At 48.6% G+C, this 10,858-nt stretch overlaps 1 pseudogene; it reads left to right on the plus strand.

The window, feature by feature from the left end:
• Nucleotides 1-7,945: 7,945 nt before the first annotated feature.
• Nucleotides 7,946-9,202, plus strand: LOC125519572 (uncharacterized; annotated as a pseudogene).
• The last annotated feature ends 1,656 nt before the right edge of the window (nucleotides 9,203-10,858 follow it).

Genomic DNA, 10,858 nt, shown 5'->3' on the forward strand with positions numbered 1-10,858 from the left:
ATCAAAGCGAATGTTCCAACTCCAAGATGCTTGCACCAGCCCATAAATCGAGCATTGGAGCTTGCACACCTTGTCAGCATTCTTAGGATCGACAAAACCTTCCGGCTGCATCATATACAGTTCTTCCTTAAGATAACCGTTAAGGAATGCCGTTTTGACATCCATTTGCCATATCTCATAATCATAGTATGCGGCAATTGCTAACATGATTCGAACGGACTTCAGCTTTACTACGGGAGAGAATGTCTCATCGTAGTTAACCCCTTGAACTTGTCGATAACCCTTAGCGACAAGCCTAGCTTTATAGATGGTCACATTACCATCCGCGTCTGTCTTCTTCTTAAAGATCCATTTATTTTCTATGGCTCGCCGATCATCGGGCAAGTCAGTCAAAGTCCATACTTCGTTTTCATACATGGATCCTATCTCGGATTTCATGGCTTCCAGCCTTTTGTCGGAATCCGGGCCCGCCATCGCTTCTTCATAGTTCGAAGGTTCACCCTTGTCTAACAACATAATTTCCAAGACAGGGTTGCCGTACCACTCTGGTGCGGAACGTGTCCTTGTGGACCTTCGAAGTTCAGTAGGAGCTTGATCAGAAGTATCTTGATCATCATCATTAACTTCCTCTCTAATTGGTGCAGGCACCACAGAAACATTTTCCTGAGTTGCGTCACTTTCCGGTTCAAAAGGCAATACTTCATCAAGCTCTACTTTCCTCCCACTTACTTCTTTCGAGAGAAACTCCTTCTCTAGAAAGGATCCATTCTTGGCAACAAAGATCTTGCCTTCGGATCTGAGGTAGAAGGTATACCCAATAGTTTCTTTAGGGTATCATATGAAGACGCATTTTTCTGACTTGGGTTCGAGCTTTTCAGGTTGAAGTTTCTTGACATAAGCATCGCATCCCCACACTTTTAGAAACGACAGCTTAGGCTTCTTCCCAAACCGTAATTCATACGGTGTCGTCTCAACGGATTTCGACGGAGCCCTATTTAAAGTGAATGCGGCCGTCTCTAAAGCATAGCCCCAAAAAGATAGCGGTAAATCGGTAAGAGACATCATAGATCGCACCATATCTAATAGAGTGCGATTACGACGTTCGGACACACCATTACGCTGAGGTGTTCCAGGCGGCGTGAGTTGTGAAACTATTCCACATTTTCTTAAGTGTGTACCAAATTCGTGGCTCAAGTATTCTCCTCCACGATCTGATCGCAAAAACTTGATTTTTCTGTCACGTTGATTCTCAACCTCACTCTAAAATTTCTTGAACTTTTCAAAGGTTTCAGACTTGTGTTTCATTAAGTAGATATACCCATATCTACTCAAGTCATTAGTGAGGGTGAGAACATAACGATAGCCACCACGAGCCTCAACACTCATTGGACCGCACACATCAGTATGTATGATTTCCAATAGGTTGGTTGCTCGCTCCATTGTTCCTGAGAACGGAGTCTTGGTCATCTTACCCATGAGGCATGGTTCGCACGTGTCAAATGATTCGTAATCAAGAGACTCTAAAAGTCCATCTGCATGCAGTTTCTTCATGCGTTTGACACCTATGTGACCAAGGCGGCAGTGCCACAAGTATGTGGGACTATCATTATCAACCTTACATCTTTTGGTACTCACACTATAAATATGTGTAGCATTACGCTCGAGATTCATTAAGAATAAACCATTCACCATAGGAGCATGACCATAAAACATATCTCTCATATAAATAGAACAGCCATTATTCTCGGATTTAAATGAGTAGCCATCTCGTATTAAATGAGATCCTGATACAATGTTCATGCTCAAAGCTGGTACTAAATAACAATTATTGAGGTTTAAAACTAATCCCGTGGGTAAATGTACAGGTAGCGTGCCGACGACGATCACAACGACCTTGGAACCATTCCCGACGCGCATCGTCACCTCGTTCTTCGCCAGTCTCCATTTATTCCGCAGCTCCTGCTTTGAGTTACAAATGTGAGCAACTGCACCGGTATCAAATACCCAGGAGCTACTACGAGTACTGGTAAGGTACACATCAATTACGTGTATATCACATATACCTTTCGTTTTGCCGGCCTTCTTGTCCGCTAAGTATTTGGGGCAGTTCCGCTTCCAGTGACCACTTCCCTTGCAATAAAAACACTCAGTCTCGGGCTTGGGTCCATTCTTTGGCTTCTTCCCGGCAGCTTGCTTACCGGGCGCGGCAACTCCCTTGTCGTCCTTCTTGAAGTTCTTCTTACCCTTGCCTTTCTTGAACTTAGTGGTTTTATTCACCATCAACACTTGATGGTCCTTTTTGATTTCTACCTCTGCTGATTTCAGCATCGCAAATACTTAAGGAATGGTCTTTTCCATCCCCTGCATATTGAAGTTCATCACAAAGCTCTTGTAGCTTGGTGGAAGCGACTGGAGGATTCTGTCAATGACAGCGTCATCCAGGAGATTAACTCCCAGCTGAGTCAAGTGGTTATGTAACCCAGACATTGTGAGTATGTGCTCACTGACAGAACTATTTTCGTCCATCTTACAGCTGAAGAACTTGTCGGAGACCTCATATCTCTCGACCCGGGCATGAGCTTGGAAAACCATTTTCAGCTCTTCGAACATCTCATATGCTCCGTGTCGCTCAAAACGATTTTGGAGCCCCGGTTCTAAGCTGTAAAGCATGCTGCACTGAACGAGGGAGTAATCATCAGCACGTGCCTACCAAGCGTTCATAACGTCTTGGTTCTGTGGGACGGGTGCGTCACCTAGCGGTGCTAGCAGGACATAATCTTTCTTGGCAGCTATGAGGATGATCCTCAGGTTCCGGACACAGTCCGTATAGTTGCTGCCATCGTCTTTCAGCTTGGTTTTCTCTAGGAATGCGTTGAAGTTGAGGACAACGTTGGCAATTTGATCTACAAGACATATTGTAAAGATTTTAGACTAAGTTCATGATAATTAAGTTCATCTAATCAAATTATATAATGAACTCCCACTTAGATAGACATCCCTGCAGTCATCTAAGTATAACATGATCCGAATTAACTAGGCCGTGTCCGATCATCACGTGAGATAGACTAGTCAACATCGGTGAACATCTTCATGTTGATCGTATCTTCTATACGACTCATGCTCGACCTTTCGGTCTTCTGTGTTCCGAGGCCATGTCTATACATGCTAGGCTCGTCAAGTCAACCTAAGTGTTTGCATGTGTAAATCTGTCTTACACCCGTTGTATGTGAACGTTGGAATCTATCACACCCGATCATCACGTGGTGCTTCGAAACAACGAACTGTCGCAACGGTGCACAGTTAGGGGGAACACTTTCTTGAAATTATTATGAGGGATCATCTTATTTACTACCGCCGTTCTAATTAAACAAGATGCAAAAACATGATAAACATCACATGCAATCAAATAATAATAGTGACATGATATGGCCAATATCACATAGCTCCTTTGATCTCCATCTTGGGGCTCCATGATCATCTTGTCACCGGCATGACACCATGATCTCCATCATCGTGTCACCATGAAGTTGCTTGCCAACTATTACTTCTACTACTATGGCTAACGCGTTTAGCAATAAAGCAAAGTAATTTACATGGCGTTTCTCAATGACACGCAGGTCATACAAAAAATAAAGACAACTCCTATGGCTCCTGCCGGTTGTCATACTCATCGACATGCAAGTCGTGATTCCTATTACAAGAACATGATCTCATACATCACATATATATCATTCATCATTCATCACAACTTTGGCCATATCACATCACAAATCACTTGCTGCAAAAACAAGTTAGACGTCCTCTAATTGTTGTTGCAAGTTTTACGTGGCTGCAAAAGGGTTCTAGCAAGAACGTTTTATTACCTACGTAATAGCCACAACGTGATTTGTCAACTTCTATTTACCCTTTATAAGGACCCTTTTCATCGAATCTGCTCCAACTAAAGTGGGAGAGACAGACACCCGCTAGCCACCTTATGCAACTAGTGCATGTCAGTCGGTGGAACCAGTCTCACGTAAGCGTACGTGTAAGGTCGGTCCGAGCCGCTTCATCCCACAATACCGCTGAAGCAAGATAAGACTAGTAGCGGCAAGAAAGTTGACAACATCTATGCCCACAACAAATTGTGTTCTACTCGTGCAAGGAGAACTACGCATAGACCTAGCTCATGATGCCACTGTTGGGGAACGTTGCAGAAAACAAAAATTTTCCTACGGTTTCACCAAGATCCATCTATGAGTTAATCTAGCAACGAGTGATCGGATTGCATCTACATACCTTTGTAGATCACGCGCGGAAGCGTTCAAGGACGGGGATGAGGAAGTCGTACTCGACGTGATCCAAATCATCGGAGATCCTAGTGCCGAACGGACGGCACCTCCGTGTTCAACACACGTACGGTCTGCGTGACGTCTCCTCCTTCTTGATCCAGCAAGGGGGAGGAGAGGTTGATGAAGATCCAGCAGCACGACGGCGTGGTGGTGGATGCAGGGCGTCACCGTAGCAGGGCTTCGCCGTAGTACTGCGAGAGGGAGAGGTGAAGCAGGGGAGAGGGAGGCGCCAAGACTCAAGGTGTGGCTGCCCCCTCCCTCCCCCCTTTATATAGTCTCCCCTAGGGGGCGCCGTCCCTAGGAGATGGGATCTCCTAGGGGGGCGGCGGCCAAGGGTGGAGTAGCCACCAAGGCAAGGTGGGGCGCCCCCCCCCCACCCTAGGGTTTCAACCCTAGGCACATGGGGTGGGCCTAGGGGGGCGCACCAGCCCACTATGGGCTAGTTCCCCTCCCCACTTTGGCCCATGGGGCCCTCCGGGATGGGTGGCCCCACCCGGTGTACCCCCGGGACCCTTCCGGTGGTCCTGGTACAATACCGGTGACCCCGAAACTCTCCCGATGGCCGAAACTGCACTTCCTATATATAATTCTTTACCTCCGGACCATTTCGGAACTCCTCGTGACGTCCAGGATCTCATCCGGGACTCCGAACAACTTTCGGGTTACTGCATATTCATATCTCTACAACCCTAGCGTCACCGAACCTTAAGTGTGTAGACCCTACGGGTTCGGGAGACATGTAGACATGACCGAGACGGCTCTCCGGTCAATAACCAACAGCGGGATCTGGATACCCATGTTGGCTCCCACATGCTCCTCGATGATCTCATCGGATGAACCACGATGTCGAGGATTCAAGCAACCCCGTATACAATTCCCTTTGTCAATCGGTACGTTACTTGCCCGAGATTCGATCGTCGGTATCCCAATACCTCGTTCAATCTCGTTACCGGCAAGTCACTTTACTCGTACCGTAATGCATGATCCCGTGACCAGACACTTGGTCACCTTGAGCTCATTGTGATGATGCATTACCGAGTGGGCCCAGAGATACCTCTCCGTCATACGGAGTGAGAAATCCCAGTCTTGATCCGTGTCAACCCAACAGACACTTTCGAAGATACCCGTAGTATACCTTTATAGTCACCCAGTTACGTTGTGACGTTTGGTATACCCAGAGCACTCCTACGGTATCCGGGAGTTACACGATCTCATGGTCTAAGGAAAAGATACTTGACATTGTAAAAACTCTAGCAAACGAACTACACGATCTTGTGCTATGTTTAGGATTGGGTCATGTCCATCACTTCATTCTCCTAATGATGTGATCCCGTTATCAATGACATCCACATGTCCATAGCCAGGAAACCATGACTATCTGTTGATCAACGAGCTAGTCAACTAGAGGCTCACTAGGGACACATTGTGGTCTATGTATTCACACATGTATTACGATTTCCGGATAATACAATTAAAGCATGAACAATAGACAATTATCATGAACAAGGAAATATAATAATCATTTTATTATTGCCTCTAGGGCATATTTCCAACACTCTTGACTTCGGGAAGTCGTTTGCGAGAAGCGCACCACCATTCCTCCGAAGGAGGATGTGATCAGCTGTATCCTCTTCCTGACAGCAGGGATGGCATGTCGAAATCTGATCCTGGAGCCCTCTCCTCACCTTGCGATCAGAGGTCCGAGGACGATACTGCAGTGCTGATCACATAAAGATCTTGCACCGAGAGGGGTGCCTAGCTTTTCCATAGAGCATTTGCACGAGCATATCTTATGGCCCCTTTGGAAAGCATGCGATACGTGGACCCTGCCGGGTATAGGCTTAGTTGTTCCACCTCCAGGAAGCCTCACCTTCCCTGCTGGTGAGAAATTGTGGAGGTCTACGCAAAAAAGCAAAATCATTCTCAAAAAACTGTTTTTGGAAGCATTTTGAAGCACCGGTTTTTTGTTTTGTTTTGCCGTGACCTACATGAATTGCATTTTGTCATAGTCGGCGGCCAATTCCAAGCTTGCCGAGGAGAAGAAACAAAAGGGGTTGGAGTTGGAAAGGCTTAAAGCTATGTGGCATGGTGCCGTCGAGGTTTCCCTGTGTGTCGCTTGGTGGTATACCTGGCCATGGGCAGCCTGGCCCGGACGGCCTAACCCGACCTGGCCTAAAAAAGCCCGACCGGGCCCGGCCCGACCTTGTCTATGGGTCGGGCATGGGCCTAGATTTTGAGCCCGAAGGCCGGGCTGGGCCTGGGCCCGCCATATTAGCGATTTAACGAAGAGGTCCGGTGGGCTTTTACACTGCCGGGCCAGGCTCGGGCCCGCCGTATTAGCGATTTAATGAAGAGGTCCGGCGGGCTTTTACACTGCCAGGCCGGGCTCAGGCCCGCCATATTAGCGATTTAACGAAGAGGCACGGCGGGGTTTTACACGGCCGAGTCGGGCCCGGCGGGGTTTTACACGGCCGGGTCGGGCCCGGGCCTGAGTTTTTTGCATCTGGCTTGGTTAGGCCCGACCCGAGGGATGGCCAGGTATACTTGATGGCTTCCCTCTGGGAGGTTTAGGTGGGGTGGCGGCCCCATTTTCCTTCCCATGCAGGCTCGTGACGGAGCTCATCGTCGGGTGTGGCGGCTCGACGGACTGTTTGTGGCTCGTGTGGGTCAGTGTGGATGCTGTCTTGGTTGGGGGCTCTAGTCTCCGGCGTCGTTGCGGGCCAAGGAGGTGGGTTTGGACCCGATGACTTGATCTCGCGGGCCTGAGATGAGGTGGCAGTCGGGACTCTTTTTGGCTCAACTTGATCCCGTGGTGGTGCGCGGGGAAGGGTGGTAGATCTGGCAGGCTCGGGTGGATCTGATTCGTTGGTTCTTCTGCCAGCGATGAGGATTGTGGTTGCTTCTGCATGGTCATATGTCGCAGTGGCTTGGTGGAAGGGGTGCGCACCGGCGGAGGTGCAGTGCGTGGGGGTGTGGTGTTTGGCGGTGATCCGAGCAAAAGCTTGCCGGTCTCTTGCAGGGCGACGGCGTTGTTTCACCTCCTTGGAGGCGCCGCCGTACACCCTTGGTGAAAGCCTAAGGCCCGGCTGGGTCGGGTCGGGCGACGACGTCGATATCGTCGCTTCCCTCTTTAGGGTGTCGCCTTGAAGAGCGGGTTTGGGTTGCAACGGTAGTCGGTCTCATCCCCGTGCGTGTTCGAGGAGTCGTCATGCTTCACAATTGGACACAGTTTTTTTAGGGTAATTGGACACAGTTGCGTGGTGACGAACCCCACTTCCGGTATGGTTGGATAATACCCCTCAAAAAAAGTATGGTTGGATAATAAGAGAGAGAAAAGAAAAGAAAAAAAAGGAATTACACGACCGGAGACTTTGACGCCGACTAACGGCGCGTGATGCGCAAACGTGGGACGTGGCCACGCCGGACGTGATATCCCTGCCTTTCGGTCACTGACAGGTGGGCCCAGTACTTGCTGGGACCCACATGTCAGTTACTCAATGGCAGGTTTGGCCACCCGCGCGCCCGCCGTCCCCGCAAAACCCGAACCGACTCTAGTCAGGACTAGTCAACACAACCCGGGCGTGCAGCGAAACGCACGTCGCCACCATGCGCCCCCCAATTCCACCCGCAACCGCAACACCGCAACCACCTCCGAAGCCTCCCACCCATGGCGTCCGCCGCCCCCGACCCCGACCCTCGGCCTCCGGCGGGGCCTCCCCTCTTCGTCCTGCCGTCGGATCTCGAGGCCGTGGAGCTTCTCCGCCTCTGGACAGAGCGCGGCGCCACCGCCGTGCCCTCCTGGATCCACCCGGCGGAGGTTTACGGCCACAGCCCCTAGGACCTCGTCGTCGCCCACCAGCCGGCCAGCGCAGCCGACGGCTCCAATGCCTGGTTCCTCGTGACCACCGTCCGCCACTTGGGATCCAAGGATCAGCGGATCCGCCGCGTCATCACAGGGGGCGGGACCTGGAAGGGAGAGCACTCCCACCCGCTCGTCTCCCTCCCCGGCCACCTCAATGTCGGGAGCGTCCGAAGCCTCACCTACATGGTCAAGGCCGACGACGGCAAGGACACCCGCACTGGGCACCTGATGCGCGAATACCGCCTCTCAGATGCCGCAGGGCTCGTCGCCGGCAGCGCCGACCTCGAGACTGTTCTCTGCGTTGTCTACTTCTCCCCGCATGACGCCGAGGTGGCTGCCGCCAAGGCCGCCGAGAAGGCGGCAGCCAAGGTCGCCAAGGAAGAAGAGAAGGCCGCCGACCAAGCAAGGAAGTCGGTGCAGAAGGATGCCAGGAGGGCTGCTGCCCAGGCTCGCCGAAGGGCCTCCTCCTCCTCCTCCAAGGGCCAGGAGCTGGCCGCTGCCAATGCAGCAGCGATGGCGGCTGATACTCACCCTCAGCTCCTTGGTGCCTGCGCTGGAGTGGCAGGCAACCCTGGCGCCCATTCCTCATCTCCGCTGGCCTGTGCTTCCACCAAGACAAAGCGTCTACTGCTGCTTGAAGTTGGATCTGATTCCTTTCCCATGCCTGGATCGTGCCTATCATGGAAGCAGGTGCATGAAGCTCAACAGGTGGAAGGTGAACCATCCTTCAAGAAGGCGAGGAGGCTTGACTGCAACGGGTGGTTTCTCCTCGATGCACGCCACAAGGAGAAGCTGGAGGGATCCCCCTGCGCAACCGTTTGAGTCCCAACCACTATATGCAGCAGCTCTTGTAGTTAATAGCATAACATTTGTGCCAACTCCATGCCCCACGCTGTCGCTGTCCTCTCATAGACAATATACTTTTTGGAGTCATTGCGTCGATTCGATTTCTGTACTGGTGCTTTGAACTCCAAAGTTGGAAGTTCTTTCTTGTACCTTGAATGTTGTTTCGAACAGAACATGCTCGGCGGATCTGGATTTACATTTGTTTTGGTGTGGTGTTCTTTAATTTTGGAGGAATTGCTCCAGAGGAAACACATATCAAATTCCAGGAGTATAACCATATATTGTTGTGGGTTTCAAGTTGGATGGATGGTCACATGAAAGAATTGATCTGATTTTGCTATCGTTTCTCTCTGTAGATTTTTGCTCATGCTGGGCTGTGTCTATCTGCAGATTTTTGTTCCTGTTCACCATTACAAAGCAACGCATGGTCCAGTTCAATTGTTACTTAGGTACACTCAAACTCATTGCTTTGCACTGGTCGTCGAGGCCTTTAGGCCTTGTACAATGGGAGATGCTTAGGAAGGTGCTTAGAAAAATAAACCGAGTTTTTCTGAAGCACCGGTGCCTATTTCTTTAGGAGAGACGCTTAGTTAAGCGTCTATCCTGTACAAATAAACACCGGTGTTTAAAAAAAGCTTGGTTTATTTCTCTAAGCACCTCCCATTGTACAAGGCCTTACTGATTCTCAGGGTAACCTATATGCTGCTTCTGTACCGCCTGTACATTCAATTATGCATTATGCATAGCTAGATTTTGTGAATAGCTATCTTGTTCCTATAGGATATACTTTTTCATTTTATTGGGAGTTCATCTGGTTATTTTATTTTTTACTAGAAACAAAATATCTTAATGAGTTACCGGTTTAAACAAATTGAGATTCACTTCCTCAGATTGTTATCCTTTGGTTATGCACATATCTTCAGTTTATCTTAATATGTACCGAGGATTTTTGTAGATTATACTGTTTGACCACTTATTAATTCACCCCGTGTGAGGTTGTAGGGTGCTTTAGTATTACGACTTTGGCTTTAATTTTGACAACTAGGTATGTAGGTTCTGCTCAAGAATGCTTTCCTAGGACATCTATTAGTTATACTGTTTTACAGCTCATGCATGGCATGCAGAATTTTTTATTTATTTTGGAGAAAGCATGGCAGAATTTTAGAATCAGTGAAAACTTGACTTCCGTAGCATGAAAAGTAGCTGACTTGGTACTGTGTTTATATATGATTTGGTATGACATTTGTTATATGATACGTTGCTCAAGAATCCATTTCCCTGTTGCGGAGCATGTTTGTATAGCTGTCATTAACCTTATGGCATGTGTGACGTTGGCTTGCAGTCGTTGGTATGCTTAAATACTTCCAATTTTTCTCTTTGCCCCCTTCCATTATTTCCATGTGCATTAAGCAGAAGGATTAGAATTTACGAGGTTGCAATGATATAAGCATGTGCTTGGAAATAATGATATAAGCATGTTCAGTTAGTCCATGTAGAGTTGGTGTATCTGGACTTTGGAAGTCCATGTTGCAATGATATAAGCACGTACCTTTTGATATCTACTCCCTCTGTAAAGAAATATAAGAGCATTTAGTGATCTAAATGCTCTTATATTTATAAGAGCATTTAGTGATCTAAATGCTCTTATATTTCTTTATAGAGGGAGTATTTGATTCTTACTTGTGCTTTGCAAGATAGGACCTGCCATTCAAGATACAGTGTTCTTGAATTATTGTTCTTAGTAGCAAGGTTTACATTGGACTAGAACCTAGTCAACCTACAAAACTATGTGCCCTGTTGGCATTGCGAGTATTTTTAT

The sequence above is a fragment of the Triticum urartu genome, chromosome 7A (assembly GCF_056163025.1).
Source record: "Triticum urartu cultivar PI428250 chromosome 7A, HENAU_Tu73, whole genome shotgun sequence".
NCBI classification, from domain to species: domain Eukaryota; kingdom Viridiplantae; phylum Streptophyta; class Magnoliopsida; order Poales; family Poaceae; genus Triticum; species Triticum urartu.